We start from the raw sequence: 11,567 nt of genomic DNA, 5'->3' as shown, positions 1-11,567 counted from the left end.
GTAACGATGCCATCTGACTGTGAGATTGTCTTTGGAGAGTTAAAAATAATGGATCCAACAGCATTATTTTTATTCATCTATTTATGTTTTTGTGTACTCTTGATTGGAAATTGTCCATTTCTCCTATATTTCATTGCTAGCATATAATTTTTCAAAATAACTCCTACTGATTCTTTTTTATTTCAATGGTATTAGCCACTGTGTTTGTTTGCATCTTCTCTCTTTTTCCTTAGTTTGGCTGAAAGCCTGCCCATTTATGTTTCCAGAGAGCCAATTCTTTGTCATTGATCTTTCTTGGTGGTTGTTTATTTTGTCTCTAATCAGTTTATTTCTGCTTTAATCATTATTTCTTTCCTTCTTATAATTGTAGATTGGGCTTGTCCTTGCTTTCTCAAGTCTTTGAGGTGTGCTGTTAGCTTGTTTGTTTGAAATTGTTTTGCACTTCCTTCCTGCTAATGATTTTGTTGCATCTGGCAAGTTTTGACAATTTTCTTTATTTTTCCTTTGAAAAGTGTGTCATTCAGTCTCTATTTCTTTCTTTTTTTAAAAAAAATTATTTATTTATTTATTTGAGAGCGACAGACACAGAGAGAAAGACAGATAGAGGGAGAGAGAGAGAATGGGCGTGCCAGGGCTTCCAGCCTCTGCAAATGAACTCCAGATGCGTGTGCCCCCTTGTGCATCTGGCTAACTTGGGACCTGGGGAACCGAGCCTCGAACCAGGGTCCTTAGGCTTCACAGGCAAGCGCTTAACCGCTAAGCCATCTCTCTAGCCCAGTCTCTATTTCTAAAGTGTCTTTTGCTATTGACTCTTAATTTCATTCCATAGTGATCAGAGAAGATACAGAATATGATTTCCATGTTTTGAATCTGCTAAGAGTAGTTTTTAGCCTAACATGTGTTCTATTCTAGAGAAAGTTCCATGCTCTGATGACAAGAATGTTGGATAAAATTTCTGTAAATATACAGTAAATCCATTTGCTCTAGAGTATAATTTTATTCTGATGTCTGTTTGTTTATTTGATTTGGAAGATGTCCATTGATAAAAGTATTGAAATCCTCAATATTACTGTATTACAGTCTAATCTCCATTTAGATTATGTAAGTGATTATTTTTATAAAATTAGGTGTTCTGTCATTAGATATAGATAGATTTATTATTTCTCTAAGGTTCTTTAGTTTTGAAATTTTCATACATATGACTAGCACATTTTGACTATATCCACCCTCAGTTACACTCTCATCCCTTTCTCATTCCTGGTAAACCCCTTCTTATTCCCAACAAATTCCCTTCCTCCTTTCAGTTTTTTATCACACTAAATTAATTAAGGTTGCTTACGTTGTATGGATGGGGGGGTTATTTAGTAGAGTGTGGGCAATTTTCCAGCAGCTAAACCACTAAAGAATATGATTCTGCTTCCTGAAGCAACCATTAACTGCCAATAGCTCCTCTGGGAGAAGTGGGTTCACACAAGCTCTTCCCCTATCCACGCTGGAATGTTGATGGACATGATCTTGGGGTGGTCTTGTGTCAATGACCACAGCTGCTGAGTTCAATAGTGTAATGATCCTGCTTTCCCATGCCTTTTAATTCTTTATGCCCCTGCTTCTGCAATGTACCCAAAGCCTTAGAAGGGCTGTTAGAGAAGTTCAATTTAGGACTGAGCACACAATTCTCTGCAGTTTCACCAGCTATACATCTCTGCATTAACCTGCCCATTGAAAAAAGAAATTATGTGATCAAGGCAGAGAACAGCACTAATCTAATAGCATAAACATATTTAGGTGGCAGTTTGATAACCTGTCCATTTTAGTGTAACACCAGTAGTAGGTTCTATCATAGGGCTTATGACTTGCTTAGCCCCTGGTTTTTAACCAGGTGTATAGTTATCAAGCATAAATTTCCTCCTGTTAAGTGGGCCTAAAATCCAATCAGAAAGTACTATTGCACCAGTGGGCACCTCTTCAGTAGAACACGGGTGCAGAGCACGCAGGAATCACAGCTGAGTAAGACTGTTGATGAGTTTTCTCCCACAGCAGCCTGCCATAGCATCTTCTGGCATTAGGAAGCCAATAAACAAGGAAAAAACTTCCAGCTTACAAACTGTATAACCATATGCAGGAAAAATGAAACTAGACACACACATCTTTCCAATCACAAAAATCAAGTCCAAATGGATTAAAGACCTCAATATATGAGTGGAAACTCTGCTACTTGAAAAAAAAATAGAAGGACCTTTCCACAGTATAGGAGTGGGAAAAGACTTCCATAACAAAATCCCACTAGCTCAGGAACTTAAACAAACACTCAACCATTGGGATCTCATGATGCTGAAAAGTTTTTTTTTCACAGAAAAACATAACATAAGCAGAGCTAATAGACTACCCACAGAATGGGAGAAAATTTTTGCCTAATTTATAGAATCTACGAAGTACTCAAAAACCTAAACAATAAAAAAAAAACCACTTACAAAGTAGAAAACTGAGTAGGGAGTTCTCAAAGAAAGTAATAATGGAAAACACACACTTAAGAAAATGTTCAACATCCCTAACCATCAGGGAAATGCAAATTTAAACAACTATGAGATTCCACCTTACCACAGTAAGGATAGCAAACATTAAAAAATCAAAAGAAAACAAATGTTGGTGAGGATGTGGAAAAATAGGAACCCTTATTCACTATTGGTGGGAATGTAAGCTGGTACAACCACTATGGAAAGCAATATGGAGACTCCTAAAACAATTGACTATAGAGTTACCAACAGACCCAGTTATTCCCTTACTGGGCATTTACCCTAAAAGCTCCAAACCTCAGTTCAGAGATATTTGCTCAACCATGTTTATAGCTGCTCAATTCATAATAGCTAAGAACTTGAATCAACCAAGGTGTCTATCATTGGATGAATGGATAACCAAGATGTGGTATATATGCATAATGGAATTCTATTCAGCAGTAAGAAAAACTGACTCAATGAAATTGTAGAAAAATGATCAAACTTGCAACAGATCATACTCAGCAAACTTACCCAATAACAGAAAGACAATCATCATATGGTCTCACTCATCTGTGGCTCTCAGCCTGTATGAGCCCGAGATGCTGACATATCTAATAGTCATCTCAAAGCCTGGACAATAGGAAGCATAGGGCTTGAGGGGAGGGTAAGGGTGTATGTGTATGTGCAGGGAGAGGGGCACAAAACTGGACTCAAATGGAACTGGTACCATAAAACCCTATACTCTGGAAGCCAGAATAAAAGGTTGAAACATCATCAGCACCTTAGAGGGAACAACTGAATCAAAGGGCTCTGGAGAAGGTGAGATGAAGCCTAACCTTTATTTTCTCCTGTTTCTTTTTTTCCCTTTCTTTTTATTATTTTCTTTCTTTTCCCTTGGCATTGGCCTGTAACTCCCAGTACCAGGATGCAGTTAACACCTACAATAAGCTGTTGATCAGAGAGACCTAGAAGGTTTCTCAAAACAAGACAGACTTCTGTCAGAGCACTTGATTACCCACCAGCAGTTAATGGTAAGACTCTACTGCTGAAGACACCATATGCTATTACTATGGAACATGGAGAAAACTGGCTGGAATCTGGAAGAAAACCAGTTCCCAGACAGTTAGCCTGTCTAGTGTTAGAAGATGCTACATGAGTTACTTGGGGAAAGTGGCCAACATCTGTTTGAGCAACTTGAGGTCTAAGCTACTTAGAAGCAAACAACCTGACATGATGCTTATAAAAGTGCAATAGTGGCACACAGCCATGGTGGGTAACCGGCTGCTCTTGGATTGGCTAACGGATCCACTCAGTGGAAAGGAACCCATATCTGGAACTGGGAAACATGTCAGAATCATATCCAGATAAGGACTTTGCTCCTCAATTTCAAGCTCCCACAAATATTGGGCTACAAGAGGGATAATACCCATTAAGTTCTCTCTAAACTAACAAAGGTTATCCCATTTGACATGTGCTGACTTCACTCTCCATTGGAGAATCTGCTTCTCTCTTTCAGATAGAAGCAGGACCTGAGGAGAGAAACAGCCCTATTTCACTAGGACCCCAGCTGAAACCAGAGAGAAATGGGAGAAATGAGCTAGAGTGCTGCTTTCTTCGTGAACTTGATATCCACACAAGGGTGAAGGAGATAGACACTGAGGACACTCAACTCCTGCTTAACCAGAGATCCATAGATACAGAGGTCTCTAAGAGCCCCTCACTGAAGTATACCTAAAATGAATACAACATAGCTCAGGGAAATTCACTGAAGAGGGGGAGGAAAGATTGTTAGAGCTACAAGTTGGGACATCATGCACAGAGACCTTGCCTCTTCCCCATAACTGATGGCTATACCCACAATGCAGGTGCCACAATCCCCATGGGGATAGCCAGTATCTCCAATGAGGAGGGTCTGTTTGGAGGGGGGACAGGGATGAGGGTAAGGATGGTACTAACATGTACTGTTTACATACTGAGTATGTCCATCACTAATTAAAAAAAAAAAACCCTTCCAGCTTTCTTTACAGTAGGGGCTTGCAAGTAGGTTAATATTTTAAATATTTTATTTATTTTCAAGGAGATAGATACAGAGAGAGAAAAAGTGAGAGAGAAGGGAAGAGGGAAAAAGAGAGAGATGGGCACCAGACCCTCTTGAGTCTGCAAATGAACATTAGATGCATGAGTCACTTTTGCATTTGGCTTTCCATGGGTACATGGGAATTGAACCCATGCTGTCAGGCTTTGCAAGCAAGAGCCTTTACCCTCTGAGCCCTCTCCCCAGAGCCTGCAGGTAGATTTGTAATCATTATATGTTTTTGAAGAATTAACCCTTTGCTCTGTGTATATTGCCTTTTCCCTTCTTAGATATGATGTATTGTAAAGTCCTATCTGAGGCTTTCAGGATTTTTTAGTAACATAACCATATTTCCTGTACAGTTAATTTTTATTCTTTCCAACATTATCTTTCACTGTTCAAAGCAAGGCACATTAATTCTCATTGTCTTGTTTTTAAAATATATTTATTTATTTATTTATTTGAGAGAGAGAATGAAGGGGAGAGAGGGAGGGAGAGAGAGAGAGAGAGAGAGAGAGAGAGAGAAAGAAAGAGTGAGGGAGAGAGGATGATCATTCTAGGGTTTCCAGCCATTGCAAATGAACTCCAAATGCATGTGTCCCCTTGTGCATCTGACTTATGTGGGTCCTGGAGAATCAAACCAGGATCCTTTGGCTTTGCAGGAAAACACCCTCACCACTAAGCTATCTCTCCGGCCCACTGTCTTGTTTTTGTATAAACATCTTCTTTAATTATAGAAGAATTTAGGCTAGTTTTCTATCTGCCCAAATCTAAAAATCAATCTCTTTTCCCTCCCTCCCTTTCTTTCTTTCTTCTTTCTTTCTCCTCTCATTATTGTTTTATCCTTCTTTCCTTTCCTTTTCTCATTCTTTCTCTTCTCTTGCTCTTTCTGTTGTTGAGTTAGAGTCTTGCTACATAGACCAGATGGTCGTAACCTAGAATTTACTATGTGGTTCAATGTTATCTTTTAAAAAATAGTTTCTTTATTATTATTATTATTTTTTTTTTGCAAGGAGAAAGATAGAGAGAGAGAGCAAGAATGGGCACACCAAGGCCTTTTGCCAGTGCAAATAAACTCCAGATGCATGTACCATTTCATGCATCTTGCTTTAGGTGAGTACTGGGGAATTAAACCCAGGTCATCAAACTTTGCAAGCAAGTGCCCTTAACGGCTGAGCAAATTCTCCATCCTATCCACTGTGAACTTGAACTCATACCTTATTCTCCCAAGTTCTAGGATTACAGGTTTGAACCACCATGCCTAGCCCCAACTTCTTTTCTTCATTACTTGAACAAGAAAAAAAATAAGAATAAAATTAAAAAATATTTTATTTATTCATTTTATTTTGAGAGAGAGAGAGAAAGAGAGACAGACAGAGAGAGAATGGGCACACTAGGGCCTCTAGCCACTGTAAACAAACTTCAGATGCATGCACCACCTTGTGCATCTGGCTTATGTGGTACTGGGAAATTGAACCTGGGTCCTTAGGCTTCACAGGTGAGCACCTTAACTGCTAAGCCATCTCTCTAGTTCTTTTAAAAAATGTGGAACTTTCATGTCATCCTTGTGCAGAGGCCATGCTAATCTCTGTATTGTTCTAATTTTAGTATATATTCTGTCAAAAGGAGCACAGAAAAGATTTTAAAAAGAAATAAAGTTAGTGATAATCCCCATATCATCATATATCATACACATTGAACCATAAAATTGTCAATTTTTATATTGTTTTATTTAAATAGAATTGTCTCCATCTACACTAGTCATAATTGATATCTTTCTTTCTGACCAATATTTGGATTTTATTATATATATATCGTAAATCTATTTATTTTTTCACACCTCCCTATATAGTATAAATTTCTAGAGACAAAGAATGTTGCTTTTCTCTACTGTTGGAACTTAGCCTTGTTTATATCTCTGACACTAATCAGTGCATTATGAGATTATACTCACACAACATAGGTAAGAGTACTTACTGTGATTAATCTACTTAAGGCATAAAATTCTAATATCATTAAGAATTTTTTATCTAGTGAACATTTCATAGACTAGTTCTGGCACCTCATCAGGAAAGGCAGAATCTGTGTCTTACACCTTAGGTTTTTATTACTGTGGCAATTTCCTTCAATTTTTTTAAAAAACACCTTACAGAGCTTTTGGATAGCCTTTGGGAAAGAATTAAAAGATTTAGTGGAACATTAAATAGGTCATAAATGATAACAACACAGTTACTACTACTGAGTCATAATGTCTTCCAGTAATGACAAAGGTACTTAGTCAGTCAGTTATTCATTTATTTATTTAAGAGAGAGAGAGGAAGAGGAGAGAGAGAGAGAGAGAGAGAGAGAGAGAGAGAGAGAGAGGTGCACCAGAACCTCTAGCCTCTGGCAAATGAACTTCAGATGCATGCTTAAGTGGGTCCTGAGGAATTGAACCTGAGTCCTTTGGCTTTGTAGGCAAGTACCTTTACTGCTAAGCTATCTCTCCAGCCCCAGTGGGTTATTTTTCAATGTATCTCTCCTTCATTTGGAAGCATTGGTCTGAGAAAGACTGCGGGCTTCTCTGAAGAGACTTCCTCATCTAGTTATAAGGAAGAGCTCATATTCCAATAGGTTTAAATGGTTCTTTGGTGCCAAGTTAGTGTTATGCTACATATTATCACCCTGCTGGCAGCAAGTGTCATCTGGCTCCACATAACCTCATACCAACAGCATTACCTCATCAACATATAAACTCAGAGCAAAATATTTTTACACATTGACCAAACTTGGCATCAAACTTTTGAGGTGTTCTCAGTAGAGCTGTCAAGTGTTCACAGGTGGAAAATCAATGTGCCATAGAAGACTGCCATGCTCTACCCCAGCTGCAGCTCACTGGTTATACATCCTGTTTTCCAAGGATGGCTATTGTTTTTGTATTCTTTACATTCGAAAGCAAGCATTAGTTTCCTTCACCAAATTGATGCTAATTGTCCTCCTTAAGCATGACTTCTTTAAGATGCATGGTGACCAACAGAATTGGTTTCTACACTAATAAAATAAATATGACCTTTAGATAATATGTGTAGATGCTACTACCAGTAAACATTAATGAATAGTGAATAAACTTTAATAAGAGGCACTGAAGCATTTTTTTTTAGACAGGCAAACTTTTAAAATATGATCAGGCTTGTAGATGCAAATATTTTAGACCACTTACTCTCAATTTTTTTAAAGCAAGAAACTTGGTTGGTGAACTTTTTTATAGAACTGAATATATAAAACAGGTAACAAAAGGCTGATCTGGTGGAAATAAAAGGGTGTGAAGAGAAGAAAGTTCTGGTTTTACCATCCTTTCTCCAACCCTTTCATCCCTAGGTATTTGTGCACAATCCTCCTTTCCTCTTCTGCCCTGCTGTCATTTGACTGTGAAATGTTCCTCATAAGCTCCTGTAAACGTTTGGATACTTGATACCTAGCTGGTGGCAATGCTTGGGAAGGTTGTGAAATCTTTAAGAGATGGATCATATCTGGACAAGTGGGTCGATGGGGGCAGGCCTTGAAGCTTTATAGCTTAGCCCTATTTACCATCTGTTCACTGCTTCTTGTTTTGCTGAGATGTGAAGATGTGAGAGAAGGCCTACCTGGACACTCAGCCATCACAGAAGAGCTGTCTGCCACCATATCTTCTCCTGCATGATGGGTTGTATTTTTCAAGCCATAAGCCAAATTAAGCTTTTCTGCCCTTAAGTTGCTTTTTACCAGATATATGGTCACAGTAACAAGAAAAGCAACTAATATAAGATCCAAACAGAAGTCCTTAGTCAACTACTTCCTATAAGTTTTCTGCTCTCAGGCGTGTTCATTTTGCTAGCTATATTTGAATCTCTATTTCAGCTTAAGGTGAGAGAGCCAGTGCATATAGCTATGTAGACTGATAGCTGATCTGAATTATCAATCCCAGAGTACCAATTAATGAATTAATACACCCTATGGGAGGTGTCTAGGAGCTTGTTCAAGGACTTTAATATTTTCAATATTTTCATTACTGAATGAGTTTAAGGACAGAACTGTCAAGCTAATCACCCTTACAGATAGCATAAAGCTGGAAGGGACAGAGAAAAAAATGCACTGATGGCAAAATCAGAATTGAAATGACACTAAAATATAGTTATGCTGATCTGAACTCATGAGATAAAATTTTGGTGGAAGAAAATCCATAGCTTCACAGAGGGCATCAGGTCTGACTGACAGACATGAGCTGTGGCAATGATGCTGGACTCATTTTACCATGGAATGCTTCCATCATGTTAGATAGTCCAGGATTCTCATGCTGTTCCTGCAACTGTGGTGGTAAAGAATGTAGGGATGCCTCTCCCTCCTAAATTTTACCCATCTCCATGGGAGATTCTGGGAAGCATAGTTTGAAAACTCTTGGGCTCTGAGATGATGGAGGGAGGGTGGATTTGGACAAAAGAAGGAAAAGACTATCATACCTAAGCAATAGCATATTTTTAAAAACCATCAATTTCAGTTCAAGGCAGACTCAGTATGAAACAAAGTATGATGAATATTGTGATTTTATTTAGTCAAGTTGTATCTCCCAGAACATGCCTCACATTGTAATTTAATGAATAGTACAAATTTACATCTTGTTTTTCAATAACATTTTATTATATCATCAGCATTTCCCCTTGTTATTTAATTATTCTCTGTGATGACAGCAAATGATACCATAAACTAATATACTATAAGTTATGTATCCATTTTACTTTTGGACTTCTTGGGGCATATGGCTGTATGCACTGAGTACTGTACAAGGTCAAGTACATTTTTTCTATGTGGCTATAATGTTTACAAAAGATGTTTTTTATTCATTTTTATCTCATTTTTTTCTTTATGTTCGGACTTCTAAGATGTCTTCTTTTAAAGTCAAATATACACTAATGGGTCTGGCAGAAAAATTATAAGAATTTTGAAATAAAAATAAAATATATTCTTGTAGGGATTAAAGAAGTCTGTTGACACAGTGGCACAATTTTCTTTTCTTGTTGGTCTGTATGGTAATAAGAATTTAGACACTAAAATAAGTTCATATGTGTAAGGTTCCAGTGTTCTCATTCTCAAAAGAGCAGGGTGGTTTCAGTGCTAACCGTCATCTCTAACCTTATTCAGTACTCAGTTTTTCTCCTCTGAAAAACAAGAATCTAGACTAATAATCTCAATGTTCCTTTCTACTTTTATATTTCACAATTATATTATAGTTTCCAGTTATTGAAAAACATATTTTTAAGAGATGGAGGTTGTAATAACCTTTTCATTACTGGAACAAAACACTTGACCAGAAGCAACATATGGAAGATAAAGGTTTTTTGTCTTTAGCTTACCATCTCAAGGGGAAGTTTCATCATGCCATGGCAGAGCAGAAGGTGGGCATTACATTTTGCCACTCCATTTGGGAGGTTACAACAAGAATGAGCGTGCCAGTGTATACCAGTAGCACTGGATTAATAAACCTCCATGTCCAGCTCTAGTAACTTACCTCCTCCAGCAAGGCTCCACCTCCCAAATTGCTCTCAGCTGAGGACCAAATATTCAAAACACTTTTGCTATGGGATACAACTCAGCCAAAACAATACAGACATGAGATAGTAATTAGCTTATTATCTTATAATTGAATTTGTGCATTTCACGTCATAATCTCTGAAGTTCCTTGTGGATATTCATTTTCCCATGTATATGTGTGTATGCATGCTCATGTGTGTGCAGGCACACATGTGTGTGAGAGTGCATGTACATGTTTGTGGAGACTAGAAATTGACATCAGGTGTCTTCCTTAATTGCTCTCCATTTTATTTTGAGATACAGTCTCATGCTGAACTGAGAGCTCATCCATTTATCTAGATTAGCTAGCCAACAAGTTTCAGAGATCCTCCTATCTCAGCCTTTCCAGCATTGGACATTTGGGTGCCACCATGCCCAAGTTTTACAGGGATACTGGTGGTTCAAACTCACTCCTTATGCTTGTACAGCAAATACTTTGCCAACAAAGTGATCTCTCCAACCCTTTTAAAAGTAAAGTTTCCTAATGTGCCCTTGGCACCATTAAGGGTTCCTAAAATACTACAGGACCAGATATCAAAATTCCATGTATCTGAGAAGTTATCACAATATCCTCTTTCCTTATGAGACCAAATTTTCTTTAGAAATCTCAACCAAAATAGCACAACAGATTGGAAGTATAGTCAGATATGAGTATCAATGTTAATATCTGATAAAATAAATATTGAAAAGAGCAACATGAAAAGAAGACCTTTAGGAGTCTCACAAATATATTAGGAGTGTAAAGGGCCCTGAGGTCAAAAAAGCTTAAGAACAGATGCTTAAAAGGTTATCAATTCATCCAAAGTTCCTTCTCTTGCAAGAGAGATGCTCTGTCCTCTCAATTCTTCTACTTTTCTCAGTTGTCCTTGTGACAAAAGAGTCACCAGTAATATGAAAAGTAATTGCTCTGTAGTAGCCTTTAAATTTTATTCTTATATTTTGAATTATTTGGAGCTATGACATCACTTCCTTGAGTGAAACTTTTGTTTATTTTTACTAAGGGCATTCTTAAGAAAATGTACATGACAATCAAGTGCTAGAATATTTTCTAGATTTCAAGAGATTTAAAATTCAATGTAGGAGAAGATTGGAGACTGAGATGAGGCTAGTAGTCAGTGTGAGTGGTCCAAGACTCAAGAAGAGATTACACTCATAATCCTTTGTATTTCTAAAGTGAGGTTGCAGACAGGTGTCATAGATCCATGCCTTTTGAAGGGTCTTGTAAGGAGAGAATAAAGGTTTCTCTGGATAATTCTATGTTGTGTTGTTGGGAAGGAGCCTGGATGTTCCCAGTTCACTGCATGATGTGTGGTGGTGGAATCCAGTGATGTGCTAGGATGCAGGCTGAGCTTATAAGGCTGCTGCAGAGCCAGAACCCTGTGAAGGGAATATAAATGTCACCAAGGCTCTGTGTT

General features: G+C 37.9%; 1 pseudogene; it reads right to left on the bottom strand.

Annotated features, from left to right (window-relative positions):
- Positions 1–6,108: 6,108 nt before the first annotated feature.
- Positions 6,109–6,201, bottom strand: LOC123458318 (annotated as a pseudogene).
- Between the last annotated feature and the right edge of the window lie 5,366 nt (positions 6,202–11,567).

This window comes from Jaculus jaculus, chromosome 1 (genome assembly GCF_020740685.1).
Source record: "Jaculus jaculus isolate mJacJac1 chromosome 1, mJacJac1.mat.Y.cur, whole genome shotgun sequence".
In the NCBI taxonomy this organism is placed as follows: domain Eukaryota; kingdom Metazoa; phylum Chordata; class Mammalia; order Rodentia; family Dipodidae; genus Jaculus; species Jaculus jaculus.
This window is presented reverse-complemented; position numbering and strand designations above follow the sequence as displayed.